This window comes from Bos grunniens, chromosome 18 (assembly GCF_055505025.1).
Source record: "Bos grunniens cultivar Pamir isolate PY7600 chromosome 18, Bosgru_T2T1.0, whole genome shotgun sequence".
NCBI lineage: Eukaryota > Metazoa > Chordata > Mammalia > Artiodactyla > Bovidae > Bos > Bos grunniens.
The window spans coordinates 52,095,794-52,101,271 of record NC_141182.1 but is presented as its reverse complement, the minus strand read 5'-3'; the positions used below and the strand labels follow the sequence as shown (position 1 = coordinate 52,101,271).

General features: G+C 48.6%; 1 long non-coding RNA gene across 1 annotated transcript; it reads right to left on the bottom strand.

Annotated features, from left to right (window-relative positions):
- Positions 1 to 174: 174 nt before the first annotated feature.
- On the bottom strand, positions 175 to 4,495 carry LOC147353973 (uncharacterized). Its single transcript, XR_015146148.1, has 4 exons — positions 3,929 to 4,495; positions 3,271 to 3,362; positions 2,166 to 2,283; positions 175 to 696 (listed from the first exon to the last, which is right to left on the bottom strand). It is a non-coding gene; the product is annotated as an uncharacterized LOC147353973 (long non-coding RNA).
- Between the last annotated feature and the right edge of the window lie 983 nt (positions 4,496 to 5,478).

Sequence of the window (5,478 nt, the reverse complement as noted above, 5' to 3'; positions counted from 1 at the left end):
TGTCGGTCCAGTGTGCCTTTGGGGTGTGTGTGTGTGTGTGTGTGTGTGTGTGTGTGTGTAAGCTCAAGTGTGTAAGGCGTGAGCCTGGGCATTTACCTCACCATCCCCGGGCTCCTTCTTGGGGAAACCTTAGGATCTTGTTACCACGATAATTAATGTTTACTAAGTGCATAGTTCAATGTGGTTTCTGTGTATTTAATCATAGACCCTATGATGTGCAGGCTCAGACACAAGAGGGTTCTGTTTCTCACTCACATGGTAGTCCAAGGTTGGCGAGTAACCTGCATATGGTGATTTGGGGAGGCCCAGGCCATCCTTTTGTCATTCACATGGTCATGGCTGGATGTCCCTGGCTGGGGCTCTGTGGGTGGAAGAGGAGAGGCTCACATGCTTGCAGAGAAGCCCCAGTCTGGAAGGGGCACGTACCGCTGCCACTTAGCGTTCTATGGCTGAGAGATGAATCACGTGACCGCAGCTCGCTGCAAGGGAGTGTGGGAAAGGCGGTCTCGCCAAGTGCCCAGAAAGCAGAAAACGTTTGTGGAAGACGGCGAGCACACTCTGCCACTTCATCCAAGAACCTTCACAAAGAGGACTTTAATTATAATCATAGCTCTGCTTCCTGAGCGCTTCCTGAGTGCCAAACGCCAGTCCAAGAGCTTTATGTATTCAGTGTATTGACTCAGAAAAGTTGTGCATCTAGGAACACACAAAAATAGAACCTTAATTATAATTACAGCTGCCGTTTCCCCATCACTTAACAGAGTGCTGCATTTTATTTGCATGAGATCATCAGGCCCTTAGAATAACTCTGCAAGGTAGGGACTGTGAGCCATTAATTCACTTAACAAATATCTTTTCAATTCTTGGCTGTGTGCTAAGCATTGAGAACACACCAGTGAATAAGATAAAATCCTTGTGTTCATGGAGCTTACCTGGAAGTGAGAAGGGGCCCCTGGTGGGGACAGATAGTAAACAAGAAACAGACGAGAAAGGCGTAACATGCTTGATGGTGCTGAGCGCTGGGGAGGAGACTAGAGCAGAGAAGAGGGCAGTTCTGAAAGACGGTGCAGTTTTAAATAGTGACGTCACCTCCCTGAGGTGAAGAGAGACCAGAGAAGGGGAGGGAGGGAGCCTGGCGCTGGGGTGGGAGGAGCCGTCTAGGTGAGGGCGTGGGGCATCAAGGAGGCCAGAGTGGCTGGAGGGATGAGGTCAGAGTTGGGAGTAGAGGGCCAGCTCGTGACAGCCGTGTGGAAACACCAGCTCTCGCTCTGAGATGGGAAATACTAATTCCCAGAAGCTTGGCATCAAAGCTTCTTTGAAAATAGAAGCTTAATTATAATAGTAGCTACCATTTACTGTGTGCCAAGCTCTGTTCTAAGGCGCTTTACATGTGTTAACTCACAGAAGCTTGGCAACTAAGAACCTTCAAGAATAGAATCTGAATTACCATAATGGCTCACGGCTGACCAGACCCTGAGCTAAGCACTCTATAGGGATGATCACATCGGATCCTTTATGAGGTAGGGACCGTTATTTATGCCCATTCATTCAATACTGATGTATTGAGCACGCAGGTGATACAGGTACTATTTGGGGAACGGGGAACAGAGTGGTAAACACAATGAATAAAAATTTCTGCCTTTGCGGTGGTTATAACAGTGAAAACAGATACTTGAATATTTAAGCAAAATGTATAGAATAGGCATTTCCTTGATGGTCGAGTGGCTAAGACTGCACTCCCAACGCAGGGGGCCCAGTTTGAATCCCTGGTCAGGGGACTAGATCCTACATGCTGCAACGGAAAGAACCCGAAAGCCACAACTAAGACTGAGTATGGCCAAAACAAACAACAACAAAAAAAGGTGTAGAATGTTAGCAGGTTATAAGTGCTGTGGAGGAAAAAAGAGAAGAGGAATGGGAGGCTTTTGTGTGTGTGAAGCAGTTTCAAATGAGGTAGTCAGGGAAGGCTTCACTAAGAAGGTGACATCAGAGGAGACCTAGATGGGGAGGAGCGGGCCCTGTGGCTGTGGGGACAGCAGGTGCAAAGGCCCTGCTTGGGATGCTCATGGCAGGGCACCTGGTGCGAGAGGCTGTTGCTGAGGAAGGCAGTGGGGAGACTGGTGGGAGCGTAGGGGCGGAGGGCCACGTCACATAGGGCGTAATACCGGCTTTGACTTTCTCTCCATGTCTGTCTTCGTAATCCTTAGAACTACAGGGGCCATGATCATGACATTTTGCAGCTGGAGCACAGAGAGGTTGAGTAATCTGCTAGAGGTCACATAGCTAGAAAGAACCAGAAGCTAGGTTTGAATTCAGACAACTGGCTGCAGGGCACACATTCTTAGCCACTAAGCCACACACCAGAAATGGCTGTCCATAGCCATCATCTGACTTGCAGGAGTGCATTTGGTCTCCAGGGTTACTGAGGTTTTTAAAATCATGTTGGTCAACAACATTGAAAAACTGGGCAGATCTGGAACAGAAATGGAAGTTTCCAGCATCCCTGTGAGATTGATGGCTGCACTCAAAATCCCATGGGGTGACAGTTTGCTAGAGCTGAGTGGGGGTCACCTCCTATTAATGGGGCATTCCTTCCTGCATGCCCAGACCCCACCGTCTGGCATCTGGACCCCTCATACCCTGCTTGTGTCACCAATTTGTGGTACCTGCTTGGTCCCAAAAGATAATTTATGTTTTGATGTCTGTTACAGGATTATGACCAAAGCATCTTTCAAAACCCCATGCTGTTATCCTGGAAGCTCCGCATCTGACATTTATCCACTCTGAGACTTTCATAACCACTCTAGCTTAACATCAATGAGTCTCAGAATCATCAAAGCATTGGGTTGGCCAAAGAGTTCATTCACGTTTTTCCATAAGATGTTACGAGGGCTTCCCTGGTGGCTCAGTGTTAAAGAATCTGCTTGCTGTGCAGGAGACAAGAGTTCGATCCCTGGATCAGGAAGATCCTCTGGAGAAGGAAATGGCAACCCAGTCCAGTATTCTTGCCTGGAAAATCTCATGGACAGAGGAGCCTGTGGGGTCCCCAAAGAGTCGGACACAACTTAGCAACTAAACCACCACCACACAACCACTTCAGAATCTCAGTAGCTGAGCCAAGATGTTATGGAAAAATCCTAATGACCTTTTTGGCCAACTCAGTAGAAACTCGCATTAAAACAACAGATGGATTTTATTTCCTGGGGCAGTATGCCTCAGCCCTATTCTGCCTTAAGACGGGGCTTTCTAAACACAGAAGTAGAGAATTACCCCTTCGTCAGCAAAAGTTCCTAAGGATCGTGAGAGACTGGGAATCAGGAGAACTGGTCTGCTGCCAGTGGAGTCCTTCAGTTCTTCAGAGCCTAGAGGAAATAGAGGCCAAGTGAGGAATTCCGGAGGATTCTGTACTGGGAGATGGTCACACAGGTACTAGAAAGCTAAGAGCACAAACTTAGGTTCAAAGTATGGTAACTGAGAAATTAGTGTCTGCAGGAAGCTCCCACATCTAGGACTGCAACGCAGAAAGAGAAGTACAATGGCCAGTGGGAGCCACATGTGTGGCTGGTACAGGGATCAGTGACCCTATAGCTCCTGCTTAAACCCTAAGTGGGGCACAGCGCTCTGGCTGAGTGAGGAGATACTGGAGCTTGAACTGCTGCTGGAGGGGCTCCAGCAGGACCCCTTCTTCCCTCTTTGACCTTCTTTCTGCCCTTAGGTCTTATGGGATGAAGTTAAGGAAGCCAGCTCTCCAGGGAGTCTGGGAAGTACAGCTGCCAAAAGCCCAGGCTGACAGAACAGCGTGGAAGGGTGGGCTGAGGCTGAGAGCGAAGTAAGCCAGTAGGCAGTCAAGGAGTTCTTTATGGAGCTGCCATGGTAAGCGCTATCCTAGGTGCTGAGGATGAAGCCATGAGGAAGATGCAACACTCACCCTCAGGAGCTCGGATTCCAGAGGAAGGACACAGGTGATGATATAAACACAGGAGTTACAGTTCCAAGTGGTGAAGTGTGCTGGGAAGAAACTGAATCAGGGCAAGGGTTGGAGGTGCTGTTGTAGCCAAGGAGGACCTCTCTGAGGTGGCAGGCATTGAGACCTGAGTAACAAGGAGGCAGCCTGGCAAAGTTCTGGGTAAGACGAAGCAGAGAGTGCAGAGGCTCCGAGGCAGGTGTCAGCCTGGCCAGTGTGGCTGGAGTGTAGGGAAGACGACAGCTCCATCCCTGGAGCTGAGACTGCTTTGGGGGCTGGGGCCTTGGCACTGTTGGGTTTTGTGGTCCTGGTTAAGGTCTTTCAATGTTACTTACAGGATGCCATTGGAGGGTGAGTCTGTTTTTTTCCCCTCCCAAACTACTACTCTTAGACCTGAGCATGCAGGCACTTTACCCCAGGTCTGCACCTCAGAAAGTCTTTTTTTTTTTTTTTAATATTTATTTATTTGGCTGTGCTGGGTCTTAGCTGCAGCATGTGGGATCTAGTTCCACATTCAGGGATCAAACCCAGGCTCCCTGCATTGGGAGCATAGTCTTAGCCACTGGACCACCAGGGAAGTGCCCCGTTGGAGGGTTTTTAATGAGTGATGTAAGCTGATTTCCATATACACAAGGGGTGGTTTGTAGTAAACAGACTGGGAGGCGAGGGTGGGGGGAGCAGGAATAACAGGAGAACCTGCCTCCTGGCTTCTTGCTCTGCCAGCATGGGGTCCCCTCTCCTGGTCCAAGATGGCTGGAGACCATGTCCACATTCCAGGTGGGAAGGTGAAGGGAAAGTAGGTTCCTTTCTGAAGCTTGAAGACTCTACCCAGGAATTTAGTCAGAACTGTATCATATGGCCACATCTAGCTGCAAGGAAATGTGGGAGATGCTGTCTTTGTAGCCAGCATATGCCTAGCTAAAAACTGGGAGATGGCTCAGTCTCTGTGGGCTTTCAAAATATCCCTCAGTTCAAACAGAGTCTGTGATTATTTTGTGCAAAGCACTGACCATTGTTTCTGGGGCAGAGCAGGTAATGTGAGGGAGTAACACTGGCCCAGTGGAACTCAGCCCAGAATGGGACCTTTTCAGAGCTGAAAATAGGATCTTAATGGAATATCTCCCAGTGCTGGCCAAATACAACAGGAAACAGAAGGAATCTCTGTTTGACTCCAAACCAGTTCCCCTACAGGGCCAGCTGTAGCACCCCACCCCCCTGTGCCCTTCTGTTCTCTGGGAATTCCTGCTTGAAAGCCAGAGTTCTGTGCTTAGACAGTTTAATGTGGACCTTTTGTTTTTTAATCTTTTGACTACATTGTGAGGCATGTGGGATCTTGGTTCCCCAACCAGGGATTGAAAACCCATGTCCCCTGCATTGAAAGTGCAGAGTCTTAACCACTGGGCCGCCAGGGAAGTCCCACGGATCTTTTGTTTTTAGATACTATTTCTGTTAGTTTATTCATGCCATGTCACCTACACATATAGAAAATAATCCATGACCAGAATGGTACATAA